The sequence below is a fragment of the Coregonus clupeaformis genome, chromosome 18 (assembly GCF_020615455.1).
Source record: "Coregonus clupeaformis isolate EN_2021a chromosome 18, ASM2061545v1, whole genome shotgun sequence".
NCBI classification, from domain to species: domain Eukaryota; kingdom Metazoa; phylum Chordata; class Actinopteri; order Salmoniformes; family Salmonidae; genus Coregonus; species Coregonus clupeaformis.
Window position 1 is genome coordinate 21,863,060 of NC_059209.1, and position 18,943 is coordinate 21,882,002.

Here is an 18,943-nt window from a genome sequence, read left to right on the forward strand (position 1 = left end):
CCTCTGACATTCCTGTGCCTGACCCCTAGGTCTAAGAAATACTTCAACCTAGCCTGAACCTTGCCCTGCTGTGGAGAAAATGACTGTCTTATGAAAATAATGTTTATGCCACTGGTTATGTGCAGTACACAACCTATTGTGTGTGTGTGTGTATGTGTGTGTATATATATATATATATATATATATATATCAATCAATCAATCAATTTTATTTTATATAGCCCTTCTTACATCAGCTAATATCTCGAAGTGCTGTACAGAAACCCAGCCTAAAACCCCAAACAGCTAGTAATGCAGGTGTAGAAGCACGGTGGCTAGGAAAAACTCCCTAGAAAGGCGAAAGCCTAGGAAGAAACCTAGAGAGGAACCAGGCTATGAGGGGTGGCCAGTCCTCTTCTGGCTGTGCCGGGTGGAGATTATAACAGAACCATGCCAAGATGTTCAAAAATGTTCATAAGTGACAAGCATGGTCAAATAATAATCAGGAATAAATCTCAGTTGGCTTTTCATAGCCGATCATTAAGAGTTGAAAACAGCAGGTCTGGGACAGGTAGGGGTTCCATAACCGCAGGCAGAACAGTTGAAACTGGAATAGCAGCAAGGCCAGGCGGACTGGGGACAGCAAGGTGTCATCATGCCCGGTAGTCCTGACGTATGGTCCTAGGGCTCAGGTTCTCAGAGAGAAAGAGAGAACGAGAGAATTAGAGAGAGCATACTTAAATTCACACAGGACACTGGATAAGACAGGAGAAGTACTCCAGGTATAACCAACTAACCCCAGCCCCCCGACACATAAACTACTGCAGCATAAATACTGGAGGCTGAGACAGGAGCGGTCCGGAGACACTGTGGCCCCATCCGAAGAAACCCCCGGACAGGGCCAAACAGGAAGGATATAACCCCACCCACTCCGCCAAAGCACAGCCCCCGCACCACTAGAGGGATATCCCCAACCACCAACTTACAATCCTGAGACAAGGCCGAGTATAGCCCACAGAGGTCTCCACCACAGCACAAACCAAGGGGGGGCGCCAACCCAGACAGGAAGATCACGTCAGTAACTCAACCCACTCAAGTGACGCACCCCTCCCAGGGACGGCATGAAAGAGCACCAGCAAGCCAGTGACTCAGCCCCTGCAACAGGGTTAGAGGCAGAGAACCCCAGTGGAGAGGGGAACCGGCCCGGCAGAGACAGCAAGGGCTGTTCGTTGCTCCAGCCTTTCCGTTCACCTTCACACTCCTGGGCCAGACTACACTCAATCATATGACCTACTGAAGAGATAAGTCTTCAGTAAAGACTTAAAGGTTGAGACCGAGTCTGCGTCTCTCACATGGGTAGGCAGACTGTTCCATAAAAATGGAGATCTATAGGAGAAAGCCCTGCCTCCCGCTGTTTGCTTAGAAATTCTAGGGACAATTAGGATGTATATGTATATGTATATGTATATATATGTATATATATATGTATGTATGTATATATATATATATATATATGGAATGGAGGTCTAGGAACAAAATTCTCATGATCAAATCAATATGATCACAACACTCATCTAGTGTTTTGACAGACATTCAACTTTATGTTAATGCTAATTGCACTGTTGCAGAGTCATGGCCAAGCAACAAAGGGTTCAATGTCCAAACAATGTTCCTCTCTGCTTTATAATGGATATAATATAGGGTGCAATATGGCATGGGAATCCAAACTTAATAGCTCAATTTAGCTACACTTTACTAATAGGATAACGGAGCGACTCAGTTTGGATTAGAAGCAACAACCTGAAACAGCATATCCTTTGGTACTGTAAAGTCAGCTTCTAAACCCAGACGCACCATTGCGAGACTTCGGGGAACGCTTGCGAAACATTTGTCTGACACTTGTTTTTCTCTGAGCCTACAGGATTAATAAAGGCCTAGTGCACTAATTTGGTGAGGGAAAAAAAGTAATATTTATTCTGTTTGAATTTCGATATATGCTGGCTACTAGTTCGTTTTCAGACAAATGCATTCAAATCATAGCTAGTTTATCCAGTGTACATAGCATTTAGAAGGATAGCTACTGACCAGAGATGTGGACTCGAGTCACGTGACTTGGATTCGAGTACTGCTTGAGCATATTTTGCAACTTGAGTCCACATCTCTGGTCAGTAGAGCATCGATGACTCGTGAGTTAACTTGGACTTCAGCTGTATGACTCAAGAGACTAGATTTGATATCGGGCGTGCTGCAGGTTCTGTGTCTTGACCAATCAGATTCACGGAAATCACAGGTTGCGTAGGCCGGACACAACACGTTATCTAGCAAAGCGTGCGCCGCTCTGTCCTGTGGTATTTCCTTAGCAAACGTGATAACGCATCACTCCCGACAGACACAATCAAAGAACTCTTCACAGAAATGTTACAGCAGCCTACACTTAAACTGTTTGGGAAGAAAACGAGACGATTTCTCAGTCTGATCAACTAGGCTACTGATAACCGTAGCTGCATAGGCTACAGCCAATGTCCCGTCTTGTCCTCTGGCCGTGGTAATGTTATGTACCCTATTTATAGCCCAATTCATTTGTGGTAGGAGAAAATGTGAATGTGATCAAATTTGGTTTAGACTATATCCAAACTTGGGCTGGCTGGCTAGGATACCTTGACCTTTTTAATTCAAAATGATTAACTTAAATTAATCAAACACAATACTGATTTACATAAATAGACTGTTACTTTTTAATTGCAGTTGCATAGGCTATGCGATGCAAACCAGCATAAAGCAAGCTCAGCCCTGTGAGTTCTATTGTCCAATTGCAGTGGTTGTGTCTAAAGGAAAGTTAAAAAATATAATTCATATGAACAAGGTTGCTGCAGTTTGACAGGGTTTGTATCCTCCTTAGGGCCAGGAGTTTTTCCAGAATTTCTTTAAAACCATGTGTTTAAAAGCATGTGACCTGTTTAGAAAGTATGTGTATATCTAGGTGGCAGGTAGCCTAGTGGTTAAGAGTGTTGGTTCAGTAACCGGAAGGTTAATGGTTTGAATCCCTGAGCAGATGGATGAAAAATCTGTCTGTGTATCCTTGAGCAAGGCACTTAACCCTAATTGCTCCTGTAAATCACTCTGGATTAGTGTCTGCTAAATGACTAAAATGTAAATCTGGTTCCACTCCCTTTTTACAACTAATTAATCACTGTCAGACTATAGGGTCCTGATTTATACCTGGTTAGGTTACTAGATTAGGAAAAGCTCCAGGCCCCAGGGAAAACAATTAGCCCACCATTCTGGGACCTACAGTGAGGGAAAAAAGTGTTTGATCCCCTGCTGATTTTGTACGTTTGCCCACTGACAAAGACATGATCAGTCTAATTTTTTAATGGTAGGTTTATTTGAACAGTGAGAGACAGAATAACAACAAAAAAATCCAGAAAACGCATGTCAAAAATGTTATAAATTGATTTGCATTTTAATGAGGGAAATAAGAATTTGACCCCTCTGCAAAACATGACTTAGTACTTGGTGTCAAAACCCTTGTTGGCAATCACAGAGGTCAGACGTTTCTTGTAGTTGGCCACCAGGTTTGCACACATCTCAGGAGGGATTTTGTCCCACTCCTCTTTGCAGATCTTCTCCAAGTCATTAAGGTTTCGAGGCTGACGTTTGGCAACTCAAACCTTCAGCTCCCTCCACAGATTTTCAATGTGATTAATGTCTGGAGACTGGCTAGGCCACTCCAGGACCTTAATGTGCTTCTTCTTGAGCCACTCCTTTGTTGCCTTGGCCGTGTGTTTTGGGTCATTGTCATGCTGGAATACCCATCCACGACCCATTTTCAATGCCCTGGCTGAGGGAAGGAGGTTCTCACCCAAGATTTGGCCCCGTCCATCGTCTCTTTGATGCGGTGAAGTTGTCCTGTCCCCTTTGCAGAAAAACACCCCCAAAGCATAATGTTTCCACCTCCATGTTTGACGGTGGGGATGGTGTTCTTGGGGTCATAGGCAGCATTCCTCCTCCTCCAAACACGGCGAGTTGAGTTGATGCCAAAGAGCTCCATTTTGGTCTCATCTGAACACAACACTTTCACCCAGTTCTCCTCTGAATCATTCAGATGTTCATTGGCAAACTTCAGACGGGCATGTACAGTGCTATGAAAAAGTATTTTCCCCCTTTCTAATTTTCTCTGCTTTTGCATATTTGTGATACTGAATGTTATCAGATCTTCAACCAAAACCTAATATTAGATAAAGGGAACATAAGTGAACAAATAACACAACAATTACATATTTATTTCATAAACAAAGTTATGCAACACCCAATTCCCCTGTGTGAAAAAGTAATTGCCCCCTTACACTCAATAACTGGTTGTGCCACCTTTAGCTGCAATGACTCCAACCAAATGCTTCCTGTAGTTGTTGATCAGTTTCTCACGTCGCTGTAGAGGAATTTTGGCCCACTGTTCCATGCAGAACTGCTTTAACTCAGTGACGTGTGGGTTTTCAAGCATGAACTGCTCGTTTCAAGTCCTGCCACAACATCTCAATTGGGATTAGGTCTGGACTTTGACTAGGCCATTCCAAAACTTCCAATTTGTTGCTTTTTAGCAATTTTCATGTAGACTTGATTGTGTGTTTTGGATCATTGTCTTGCTGCATTACCCAGCTGCGCTTCAGCTTCAGCTCACAGACGGATGGTCTGACATTCTCCTGTAGAATTCTCTGATACAGAGCAGAATTCATGGTTCCTTCTATTAAGGCAAGTCGTCCAGGTCCTGAGGCAGCAAAGCATCCCCAAACCATCACACCACCACCATCATGCTTGACCTTTGGTATGATGTTCTTACTGTGGAATGCAGTGTTTGGTTTTCGCCAGGCATAATGGGACCCATCTCGTCCAAAAAGTTGACTCAAGTTTGCCAAAAGGCTCCTAGATGATCATCAAGACTCTTGGAAGAACGTTCTATGGACAAATTATTCAAAAGTATAACTTTTTGGACGACATGGTTCCAGTAATGCAAATCAATTTATAACATTTATGACATGCATTTTTCTTGATTTTTTTGTTGTTATTCTGTCTCTCACTGTTCAAATAAACCTACCATTAAAATTATAGACTGATCGTTTCTTTTTCAGTGGGCAAACGTACAAAATCAGCAGGGGATCAAATACTTTTTTCCCTCACTGTATGGTGCCAATACTGCATCAGGGCATCATCGATCCCAAAAATCGTTGCATTCAGTTTCCAAGACTATGTGGTAGTGGGGGAAAAAAGGGATCCAGTTTGTAAAATATGTGGGTCCAAAATCACTGATGCATTGCCACTGCAATGAAATTGGCATAAAACACTTCACCATTGATTTGAGGAATCAAAACCCAAATTAGGGACTTGGGACTTTACTTGAGACTTGCCCATTATTACTTGGGACTTGACATGAGCTCAAAGGTTAAGAGTTGAGACTTCCTTAGGACTTCCAAAATTGCTTGCAAAATTGCTACTGACTGAAATGTAGCTGGCTAGATAGCGTGCTGGCTCACACTAGCCATACAGTAGCCAACTCGTGGATGCCAAAAGGCAATTAATGGAGGAACCTATAACCAAAGACAGTACAGTATGAAGATAGGCTTAAACTGCTTCTCCAATAGAAATCCCGATCACACTTGTAGGCGATATCTCACCGGAGAAAGCATCCAAGCGAGCGAAACAGCGCCCCTCTGTCTATGTATTTTGCCCATCTATCTGATGCTGTATGGTCAAAAATAGTATGATATTGTTGCCTCCTGTAGCATTGAATGCAAGGGAAGCCAGCGAGCATTTGGCCTCCCTCATACAGTCATTGGCCTCCCTTTATATTTTTTTTTATACAATAACAGCCAATCAGCATTGAGCTAAACTGAGTGATCTCAAATGTGAATGGTCCTGGCGCATCAAAAAAAAAGTGTAAAGGGAAGCCAGTTTAGATTTGATGCGATTGGTGTGAAGCCAAAAGCCAAACGTCATTGACAGAAAAAAACTTGAATTGTTGCATCTCGTTGTGTTGTTGTCCTCCGGAGGCTAGCTTGCTAAAGTTGGCCCTTTCCTAAATTAGCCATGAGTGGAGATGGGGATTTGGTTTGACTTAATTCTTCGTAATGGCCAATGATTATAACGGCGCTAGTAAAAGTATGGATTTCAGCAAACAAAGACAGGCACGCAGCTACAAACATACACTACCAGTCAAAAGTTTGGACACACCTACTCATTCAAGGGTTTTTCTTTATTTTTACTATTTTTTACATTGTAGAATCAAAACTATGAAAAACACATATGGAATCATGTAGTATCCAAAAAAGTGTTAAACAAATAAAAATTATTCAAGATTTCTTCAAATAGCCACCCTTTGCCTTGATGACAGCTTTGCACACTCTTGGCATTCTCTTAACCAGCTTCATGAGGTAGTCACCTGGAATGCATTTCAATTAACAGGTGTGCCTTCTTAAAAGTTAATTTGTGGAATTTCTTTCCTTCTTAATGCGTTTGAGCCAATCAGTTGTGTTGTGACAAGGTAGGGGTGGTATACAGAAGATAGCCCTATTTGGTAAAAGACCAAGTCCATATTATGGCAAGAACAGCTCAAATAAGCAAAGAGAAACGACAGTCCAACATTACTTGAAGACATGAAGGTCAGTCAATACGGAACATTTTAAGAACTGAAAGTTTCTTCAAGTGCAGTCGTAAAAACCATAAAGCGCTATGATGAAACTGGCTCTCATGAGGACCGCCACAGGAACGGAAGACCCAGATACCTCTGCTGCAGAGGATAAGTTCATTAGAGTTACCAGCCTCAGAAATTGCAGCCCAAATAAATGCTTCACAGAGTTCAAGTAACAGACACATCTCAACATCAACTGTTCAGAGGAGACTGTGTGAATCAGGCCTTCATGGTCGAATTTCTGCAAAGAAACCACTACTAAAGGACACCAATAATAAGAAGAGACTTGTTTGGGCCAAGAAACACGAGCAATGGACATGAGACCGGTGGAAATTTGTCCTTTGGTCTGGAGTCCAAATTTGAGATCGCCGTGGCTTTGTGAGTTGCGGTGTGGGTGAACGGATAATCTCCTCATGTGTATTTCCCCACCGTAAAGCATGAAGGAGCAGGTGTTATGGTGTGGGGGTGCTTTGCTGTTGACACTGTGATTTATTTAGAATTCAAGGCACACTTAACCAGCATGGCTACCACAGCATTCTGCAGCGATACGCCATCCCATCTGGTTTGGGCTTAGTGGGACTATCATTTGTTTTTCAAAAGGACAATGACCCAACACACCTCCAGGCTGTGTAAGGTCTATTTTTACCAAGAAGGAGAGTGATGGAGTGCTGCATCAGATGACCTGGCCTCCACAATCCCCCGACCTCAACCCAATTGAGATGGTTTGGGATGAGTCGGACCGCAGAGTGAAGGAAAAGCAGCCAACAAGTGCTCAGCATATGTGGGAACTCCTTCAAGACTGTTGGAAAAGCATTCCAGGTGAAGCTGGTTGAGAGAATGCCAAGAGTGTGCAAAGCTGTCATCAAGGCAAAGTGTGGCTATTTATATATTTTGATTTGTTTAACACTTTTTTGGTTACTACATGATTCCATATGTGTTATTTCATAGTTTAGATATCTTCACTATTATTCTACAATGCAGAAAATAGTAAAAATAAAGAAAGACCCTGGAATGAGTAGGTGTGTCCAAACTTTTGACTGGTACTGTAGGTACACGGTATGTTTTTAAGAATGTAAATTTTTACAAGTATCGACTAACAGCGACTCAATGTAGTCGGAGCTTCAGTACGCCCACAGTCATCTCCGCTCAATGTGATGTACATCGCAGAGTTGAGAAACTCGGCTACGCACTGCAGAACGTAGAAATGTTGAATGTAGAATGGATAGTCATGACTCATTTCACATGATGGGGGAAATTATGTATCAAGTCTGATTATAAAGTTAGTAATAGATGTCCTGTCACTGTGGACTCCGTTTTATAAGTCTATATTGGGCTAAATATAGCATATGACATTCAGGGTGCTTTTCCATAAAATATGAACATTTGTTTACTCTTGTCACGATCGTCGGGAACAGAGGAGGACCAAGGCGCAGCGTTGAAGGCAAACATACTCTTTATTTAGTGATTCCACGAACAAAACAACAAACGATAACGTGACGTCCTAGGTTTAAACACAACCAACACGGAACAAGATCCCACACCCACTGTGGGAAAACAGCCTGTCTAAATGTGGTTCCCATTCAGAGACAACCAGCAACAGCTGACACTCGTTGCCTCTGATTGAGAACCACTCTGGCCAACATAGAAACTCAACAACTAGAAACAAGGAAACTCACACCCTGGCTCAACATACAAGTGTCCCCAGAGCCAGGGCGTGACAGTACCCCCCATAAAGGCGCGGACTCCGACCGCGCCAACTAAATACCACAGGGGAGGGACCGGGTGGGCACTCCGCCTTGGCGGCGGATCCGGCTCCGGGCCTGATCCCCACTCCCTCTCCAACCCCCCAAAGTACCCCTGGTCTGGTCTGGCCCCGCTGGCCGGAGCTGGACTGCACACTGGTGGAGCGGATTGCTCTAGCTCCGGCGTGAAGCAGCTGACCGGTGCCGGACCAGGCACCGGTGGAACAGGCACGGGCCGTGCCGGACTGACGACGCACACCACTGGCTTGGTGTGGGGAGCAGGAGCGGGCCGGACCGGGCTGGCGACGCGCACCATTGGCTTGGTGCGGGGAGCAGGAGCGGGCCGGACCGGGCTGGCGACGCGCACCATTGGCTTGGTGCGGGGAGCAGGAGCGGGCCGGACCGGGCTGGCGACGCGCACCATTGGCTTGGTGCGGGGAGCAGGAGCGGGCCGGACCGGGCTGGCGACGCGCACCATTGGCTTGGTGCGGGGAGCAGGAGCGGGCCGGACCGGGCTGGCGACGCGCACTATTGGCCTGGTGCAGGGAGCAGGAACAGGCCGGGCCGGGCTGGCAACGCGCACCATTGGCTTGGTGCGGGGAGCAGGAGCGGGCCGGACCGGGCTGGCGACGCGCACCATTGGCCTGGTGCGGGGAGCAGGAACAGGCCGGGCAGGGCTGGCGACGCGCACCATAGGCTTGGTGCGGGGAGCAGGAGCGGGCCGGACCGGGCTGGCGACGCGCACCATTGGCCTGGTGCGGGAGCAGGAACAGGCCGGGCCGGGCTGGCGACGCGCACCATAGGCTTGGTGCGGGAGCAGGAACAGGCCGGGCCGAGGCTGGCGACGCGCACCATTGGCTTGGTGCGGGGAGCAGGAACAGGACGGGCCGGGCTGGCGACGCGCACCATTGGCTTGGTGCGGGGAGCAGGAACAGACCGGACTGGGGACACACACCACTGGCCCTACGCAGGGATCTGGAACGGGCCGGACTGGTAACACACCCCAGTACCTCTCGCCGTGCCTCTACACCTTCCTTCCCCTCTTTGACCAGTGGCCCCCGTAACCTGGCGGCCTCCTCTGCCAACCCGCTGGGCCGCTCTATCGCGGTCTCCTGCTGCCCCGTCGTCCACGGCGTTAGCCCCCCCCTAAAACATTTCTGGGCTTCTCTCCTACCCGTGGACCAGGTCTCCATACTTTTCGCCAGCCTTTCGCCCTTCTGCTTCCACGTCAAGCCCCTCTCTTGCTCACCCGGCTTGACCCAGTCGAAGAGGCGCTGGATATCCGCTAGAGATTTCCCTGGCGATGGCTCCTGAACCCGCTGCTTGGTCCAGTTCTGGTGGGATCTTCTGTCACGATCGTCGGGAACAGAGGAGGACCAAGGCGCAGCGTTTAAGGCAAACATACTCTTTATTTAGTGATTCCACGAACAAAACAACAAACGATAACGTGACGTCCTAGGTTTAAACACAACCAACACGGAACAAGATCCCACACCCACTGTGGGAAAACAGCCTGTCTAAATGTGGTTCCCAATCAGAGACAACCAGCAACAGCTGACACTCGTTGCCTCTGATTGAGAACCACTCTGGCCAACATAGAAACTCAACAACTAGAAACAAGGAAACTCACACCCTGGCTCAACATACAAGTGTCCCCAGAGCCAGGGCGTGACAACTCTTTGTATTTCAAATAATTAAACGTTTATTTTAAATGGGCTGTGTACTCCTAATAACCTCAATGTCTTAAAATGTATTACTATAGTAACAACACTCATGAAATAGTATAAATTATCCTTTTGTATTTTCTTTCAGGAGTCAAATTATTTCAATAACCACTTTATGGTGTAAAATACAGTACCTCAATTTAACAATACAGATCATGAATCAACAATTGAAATCAATGAAACAAAGCAAAACCCCAAGTCCAAAGTTGAGCACAACCACTAATTGGTCCAACCTAAAACCTCCAGAGGGTTTTACTTGCAAGAAACAGTTCAGTGCTGATGAATGAAAGGAATTATTGCAGTCTATTGTGGTCCTTGATGTCCACTGAGCGGTAGATGAGTAAACCAATCGAATCCCATAACGGGAGCTCCAACACAGGTGCCCAGGCAGTGTCCACGTGAGGACGTCACACAGCTTGCATGCAGAAATGAGCAAAGAGTTGCGAAGGCACTAGTGAGCTGGATGCAGGAGAGGTGGCTGTCTGGCTCAACAGCGTTTGCAGATCTCATTAGCATAATCTCTATAAACATCAATATCAAACTGTACTTGACTTAACTTAATTTGTTTGCTCATGAATGAACCGTAATAATATTACAGCTGCCCATCACGGAGCAGCATCCCTCAGGACATGTGAATAATACCTGCCCTCTATAGCTAGCTAGCTACACACACAAAAGTTGATATCCCTTTGTATACAATTCTCATATGCCCTAAATGTCTGTGGCATAATGATTATGTGAACATCCAACATATAGTTTGTGTTATTTCATACCTTTTCTTACCTAGCAAAGAGTTGCAAAGGCAGTTTAGTGAGCAGGATGCAGGAGAGGTGACTGTCACAAATCTCATTAGTATAATGCCTGCATGCTACGGTAAGATCAAAGAACTGGTCACATGACGTTCCGAGACCCCACTGCCTGTGATATACTGGACTGCTCATTTAGTAAGGGTTATATTCTCCTCTTCTTAAAATGTTTTGTCCTTGAAAAACATGCCACATCCTGAGTATTCACAGCTTGTTGTTATTGCATTAAGTAGTTGCTGAATGCGTGTTCTCATTTCATCACAAGAACTGCAGTTACTTGTGCCTTCTCTGGAGACCATCTGAGAGAATACATGGAAATCCTTCAGGTGAGTAGGTTGTTTCCTCACTGTCATTGACCTTCGACATACTGGAGGAGCTGGTGTCACCTCTCTCTCTTCAACAGCGTTTATTTGGTTCATTTCTATTGCAGCTTCTTCAGTGTCACTCACTGGACTTTCCGTGGTGTTATCTCCAGACAATGGCTGTGGAAGTATGGAATCTTCGGATTCTCTATGGTGAGTAAACTCATCAGTGTCTGGGTTCGGTTCTCAGTGTACCCCATGGTCGTCACCATCTTCCACATCACCAACAGAGTCTAGTTGACCATCCTCCGCTTTGCTCTCCTCATTTGCTGACTGTCTTGTACTCATTCTCTCTAGCTGTGCTAGAGCAGCATCATCCGCCTGTCTGGAGCAGCATCATCTGCCTGTCTGGAAATAAAACCACAAGGCCGGAGTAAGTCATGATGAAGAGTCCTCTCTGGTCCGCTATCATCATCTTCAGGGAGGACCACATACACAGGAAGATCTTCTCCGACCTGTCTTACAATATGAACTGTGGTCTCCCACCGGTTCGCCAGCTTGTGCTTCCCACATAGATTGACATTTCGTATCAGCATGTGATCTCCTTTCAGTGATGATGCCACAACATTCTCATCCCTCTTCTGTTAGCAGATTGTGACTTCTTGGTTTCCTCCATGGCACACTTGTACGCATGTTTCAGTCTTTGACAGAGACCCCGTACATACTTCTGATGGGTCTTGTGATTGTGTCCCACTGGATCTATGCAGAAGCAAAGATCGATCGGGAGGCTGCCTCCCAAACATAAAAAAGAAAGGTGTTTGACCTGTGGTGTCATTACGTGGACAAGGGACAAGGGGGTGAACATACTTCCTCCAGTTTTCCTTTCTTTGATCCAAGAGTGCCTAACATATCTAACAGAGCTCTGTTAAATCTCTCCACTGATTTGCCCCTAGGATGGTATGGTGTAGTGTGAGACTTAGATATTGATATCTTGCACAATTCTGAAATCAGTTCTGATTCAAATGCACCGAGTCCTGTCATGCTGGCGTCAGTGTGAAGGATGTATGGAAGTTTCTAGTCAGCAAATCCCAAAACATCAGTTTTTTCTTTCAGGCATTCAAAAGCTTGCTGACACTCTTCTTTCCAGCTGGGTCCAAGGTGCTGTCTGGTCTTCGTTTTGACTGCTGTCGACTTTGCTTGTGTAGAGAACTCTCCTTTGAGCAGATCATTAATGGGCCTTGCAAGACTGGAATACTTTTCTACAAAGCGCTGGTAATACCAAGAAAAGACCCCACTTCATTAACGGTGGTAGGGACCGGCCATTCATTCTTTTGGAAGAACTTGCAAAAGTCTCCGTGCTGCTGTGCTGTTTGCTGCTACTTGGCTACCTGCCAAACTATTCACGTTTTACTTTTAATAAACGTTTAATCAATCTCTGTGTTCAACAAATTTACCAACTTTTTAGTTTTGTCCTCACTCATCTTTTTCCTTAAACTTTTTTCACCCCGGACGTTTTATCCCGAGACAGAAGAGTCATTTTCCTGTGCGTTTTGCTGCCAACTTTACTTTATTTTTCCTTTTTTCCATCGCAACTTTTTTCCCTCATTCAACTTTTTCACTCCGGACGCTTTATCTGGACATGGTTCGTCAACATCTTCAACAGCCGAAGCTAAGTAGTAACATTAACATGATGTCTTCTAATTGCAGTCTCTGTACTCATAATATACAGGAGAACGATCGCCTTACGGCGAGAATAGCTGTGCTACAAGCCCAGCTTCAGACGCAATCGTTAGGCAAGGGTAATTTCAGTGTAGGAAAGGAAGAAACAGCGTCTGTGCCACCAGTAAGTACAGATAGTAACGTTAGTATAAATCCCCCGCACAGTCCCCGCAGCCGGACAACTTTCTCATGGCTTCTGGAGGGAAATACTGTTGGAATGATCAACCGGTGTCGCTCATTCAGCCGACAGAAACTTTCAACCGGTTTTCCCCATTATGTAGCGAGTCGGAGTCTGAGTCTGAGTCTTCTCTTGTCTCTACTCCTCCCGTTACGGGGTCTGAGACGCCGAAGGCTCCCACCATTAGCTCTGACAAATTGAAAACCCTAGTCATTGGCGACTCCATTACCCGCAGTATTAGACTTAAAACGAATCACCCAGCGATCATACACTGTTTACCAGGGGGCAGGGCTACCGACGTTAAGGCTAATCTAAAGATGGTGCTGGCTAAAGCTAAAACTGGCGAGTGTAGAGAGTATAGAGATATTGTTATCCACGTCGGCACCAACGATGTTAGGATGAAACAGTCAGAGGTCACCAAGTGCAACATAGCTTCAGCGTGTAAATTAGCTAGAAAGATGTGTCGGCATCGAGTAATTGTCTCTGGCCCCCTCCCAGTTAGGGGGAGTGACGAGCTCTACAGCAGAGTCTCAGCACTCAATCGCTGGTTGAAAACTGTTTTCTGCCCCTCCCAAAAGATAGAATTTGTAGATAATTGGCCCTCTTTCTGGGACTCACCCACAAACAGGACCAAGCCTGACCTGCTGATGAGGGACGGACTCCATCCTAGCTGGAGGGGTGCTCTCATCTTATCTACCAACATAGATAGGGCTCTAACTCCTCTAGCCCCACAGTGAAATAGGGTGCAGGCCAGGCAGCAGGCTGTTAGCCAACCTGCCAGCTTAGTGGAGTCTGCCAATAGCACAGTCAGTGTAGTCAGCTCAGCCATACCCATTGAGACTGTGTCTGTGCCTCGACCTAGGTTGGGCAAAACTAAACATGGCGGTGTTCACCTTAGCAATCTTATTAGGATAAAGACCTCCTCCATTCCTGCCATTATTGAAAGAGATCGTGATACCTCACATCTCAAAATAGGGTTACTTAATGTTAGATCCCTCACTTCAAAGGCAGTCATAGTCAATGAACTAATCACTGATCATAATCTTGATGTGATTGGCCTGACTGAAACATGGCTTAAGCCTGATGAATTTGCTGTGTTAAATGAGGCCTCACCTCCTGGTTACACTAGTGACCATATTCCCCGTGCATCCCGCAAAGGCGGAGGTGTTGCTAACATTTACGATAGCAAATTTCAATTTACAAAAAAAAAATGGCGTTTTCGTCTTTTGAGCTTCTAGTCATGAAATCTATGCAGCCTACTCAATCACTTTTTATAGCTACTGTTTACAGGCCTCCTGGGCCATATACAGCGTTCCTCTCTGAGTTTCCTGAATTCCTATCAGACCTTGTAGTCATAGCAGATCATATTCTAATTTTTGGTGATTTTAATATTCACATGGAGAAGTCCACAGACCCACTCCAAAAGTATTTCGGAGCCATCATCGACTCAGTGGGTTTTGTCCAACATGTCTCTGGACCTACTCACTGCCACAGTCATACTCTGGACCTAGTTTTGTCCCATGGAATAAATGTTGTAGATCTTAATGTTTTTCCACAAAATCCTGGACTATCGGACCACCATTTTATTACGTTTGCAATCGCAACAAATAATCTGCTCAGACCCCAACCAAGGAGCATCAAAAGTCGTGCTATAAATTCTCAGACAACACAAAAATTCCTTGATGCCCTTCCAGACTCCTTCTGCCTACCCAAGGACGTCAGAGGACAAAAATCAGTTAACCACTTAACTGAGGAACTCAATTTAACCTTGCGCAATACCCTAGATGCAGTTGCACCCCTAAAAACGAAAAACATTTGTCATAAGAAACTAGCTCCCTGGTATACAGAAAATACCCGAGCTTTGAAGCAAGCTTCCAGGAAATTGGAACGGAAATGGCGCCACACCAAACTGGAAGTCTTCCGACTAGCTTGGAAAGACAGTACCGTGCAGTACCGAAGAGCCCTCACTGCTGCTCGATCATCCTACTTTTCCAACTTAATCGAGGAAAATAAGAACAATCCAAAATTTCTTTTTTGATACTGTTGCAAAGCTAACTAAAAAGCAGCATTCCCCAAGAGAGGATGGCTTTCACTTCAGCAGTAATAAATTCATGAACTTCTTTGAGGAAAAGATCATGACCATTAGAAAGCAAATTACGGACTCCTCTTTGAATCTGCGTATTCCTCCAGGGCTTAGCTGTCCTGGATCTGCACAGCTCTGCGAGGGCCTGGGATCGGGAGAGACACTTAAGTGTTTTAGTACTATATCTCTTGACACAATGATGAAAATAATCATGGCCTCTAAACCTTCAAGCTGCATACTGGATCCTATTCCTACTAAACTGCTGAAGGAGCTGCTTCCTGTGCTTGGCCCTCCTATGTTGAACATAATAAACAGCTCTCTATCCACCGGATGTGTACCAAACTCACTAAAAGTGGCAGTGATAAAGCCTCTCTTGAAAAAGCCAAACCTTGACCCGGAAAATATAAAAAACTATCGGCCTATATCGAATCTTCCATTCCTCTCAAAAATTTTAGAAAAAGCTGTTGCGCAGCAACTCACTGCCTTTCTGAAGACAAACAATGTATACGAAATGCTTCAGTCTGGTTTTAGACCCCATCATAGCACTGAGACTGCACTTGTGAAGGTGGTAAATGACCTTTTAATGGCGTCAGACCGAGGCTCTGCATCTGTCCTCGTGCTACTAGACCTTAGTGCTGCCTTTGACACTATCGATCACCACATTCTTTTGGAGAGACTGGAAACCCAAATTGGTCTACACGGACAAGTTCTGGCCTGGTTTAGATCTTACCTGTCGGAAAGATATCAGTTTGTCTCTGTGAATGGTCTGTCCTCCGACAAATCAACTGTACATTTCGGTGTTCCTCAAGGTTCCGTTTTAGGACCACTATTGTTTTCACTATATATTTTACCTCTTGGGGATGTTATTCGAAAACATAATGTTAACTTTCACTGCTATGCGGATGACACACAGCTGTACATTTCAATGAAACATGGTGAAGCCCCAAAATTGCCCTCGCTAGAAGCCTGTGTTTCAGACATAAGGAAGTGGATGGCTGAAAACTTTCTACTTTTAAACTCGGACAAAACAGAGATGCTTGTTCTAGGTCCCAAGAAACAAAGAGATCTTCTGTTAAATCTGACAATTCATCTTGATGGTTGTAAAGTCGTCTCAAATAAAACTGTGAAGGACCTCGGCGTTACTCTTGACCCTGATCTCTCTTTTGACGAACATATCAAGACTGTTTCAAGGACAGCTTTTTTCCATCTACGTAACATTGCAAAAATCAGAAATTTTCTGTCCAAAAATGATGCAGAAAAATTAATCCATGCATTTGTTACTTCTAGGTTAGACTACTGCAATGCTCTACTTTCCGGCTACCCGGATAAAGCACTAAATAAACTTCAGTTAGTGCTAAATACGGCTGCTAGAATCCTGACTAGAACCAAGAAATTTGATCATATTACTCCAGTGCTAGCTTCCCTACACTGGCTTCCTGTTAAGGCAAGGGCTGATTTCAAGGTTTTACTGTTAACCTATAAAGCGTTACATGGGCTTGCTCCTACCTATCTTTCCGAGTTGGTCCTGCCGTACATACCAATACGTACGCTACGGTCACAAGACGCAGGCCTCCTAATTGTCCCTAGAATTTCTAAGCAAACAGCGGGAGGCAGGGCTTTCTCCTATAGATCTCCATTTTTATGGAACAGTTTGCCTACCCATGTGAGAGACGCAGACTCGGTCTCAACCTTTAAGTCTTTACTGAAGACTTATCTCTTCAGTAGGTCATATGATTGAGTGTAGTCTGGCCCAGGAGTGTGAAGGTGAACGGAAAGGCTCTGGAGCAACGAACAGCCCTTGCTGTCTCTGCCAGGCCGGTTCCCCTCTCTCCACTGGGGTTCTCTGCCTCTAACCCTGTTACAGGGGCTGAGTCACTGGCTTGCTGGTGCTCTTTCATGCCGTCCCTAGGAGGGGTGCGTCACTTGAGTGGGTTGAGTTACTGACGTGATCTTCCTGTCTGGGTTGGCGCCCCCCCCTTGGTTTGTGCTGTGGTGGAGACCTCTGTGGGCTATACTCGGCCTTGTCTCAGGATTGTAAGTTGGTGGTTGAGGATATCCCTCTGGTGGTGCGGGGGCTGTGCTTTGGCAGAGTGGGTGGGGTTATATCCTTCCTGTTTGGCCCTGTCCGGGGGTTTCTTCGGATGGGGCCACAGTGTCTCCGGACCGCTCCTGTCTCAGCCTCCAGTATTTATGCTGCAGTAGTTTGTGTCGGGGGCTGGGGTTAGTTGGTTATACCTGGAGTACTTCTCCTGTCTTATCCAGTGTCCTGTGTGAATTTAAGTATGCTCTCTCTAATTCTCTCGTTCTCTCTTTCTCTCTGAGAACCTGAGCCCTAGGACCATACGTCAGGACTACCGGGCATGCTGACACCTTGCTGTCCCCAGTCCGCCTGGCCTTGCTGCTATTCCAGTTTCAACTGTTCTGCCTGCGGTTACGAAACCCCTACCTGTCCCAGACCTGCTGTTTTCAACTCTTAATGATCGGCTATGAAAAGCCAACTGAGAGACCTGAGCCCTAGGACCATACGTCGGGACTACCGGCCGTGGTGACTCCTTGCTGTCCCCAGTCCGCCTGGCCTTGCTGCTATTCCAGTTTCAACTGTTCTGCCTGCGGTTATGGAACCCCTACCTGTCCCAGACCTGCTGTTTTCAACTCTTAATGATCGGCTATGAAAAGCCAACTGAGATTTATTCCTGATTATTATTTGACCATGCTTGTCACTTATGAACATTTTTGAACATCTTGGCATGGTTCTGTTATAATCTCCACCCGGCACAGCCAGAAGAGGACTGGCCACCCCTCATAGCCTGGTTCCTCTCTAGGTTTCTTCCTAGGTTTTGGCCTTTCTAGGGAGTTTTTCCTAGCCACCGTGCTTCTACACCTGCATTACTAGCTGTTTGGGGTTTTAGGCTGGGTTTCTGTAAAGCACTTCGAGATATTAGCTGATGTAAGAAGGGCTATATAAAATAAAATTGATTGATTGATTGATTTAGCAGGAGATGGTTTCAATCCATACTCGGAAATGCGGTTCAAGACAGTGTTTCGGAGATTATCAAATCGTCGAGGAAGGCCACCACTTCTTTCAGGTTGATGCCAGCCATAACCTTCTCCATAGTCCTCTGAAATGTTGCCGGTGCATTTGTTAGACCTTGAGGCATCTTCTTGAACTGCCAGTTTCCAAATGGTGTTGTGAAGGCTGTTTTAGCACGATATGCCTTTTCGAGTTCAATTTGATAGTATCCACTCTTCAAATCTGACACTGAGAACCATTTGGATCCTGAGAGCAGCGCAAAGGTCTCTTCAAGCTTTTTGAACACAAGTCAAACTTGTGTTCCTTAGCATCCGTTTCTTGGTCTGCACCTGTCGTGGCAGCAGTTGTACTGTGACACATTGCTTGATTTGCGGTCAGTTTGTCCACATCCACTGACTTAGCCCATTGGAGAGATTCCCCTTCTGCTACAACAGCTCTGGCTGTATGGTGTCAGTTCTTCACTGTCACTCTTACATGTGGCTTCTTGCCTACTTCTATCAGCTGGCTGTGTACGACGAGCCCCCCTGGCAGGACTCTCCCCAGGATCTCCAATGTGCGCCAATAAACCCTCTTCCAAGATGGCTTTGTTCAGCATACACTTCAGATCCACAGATTCACCCTTAGGTATCTCCACTGGACTTTTTATTGGCTGATCTTATTTCCACCACATTTGGGCTTGTTTCAGGTGATTTAAGAGA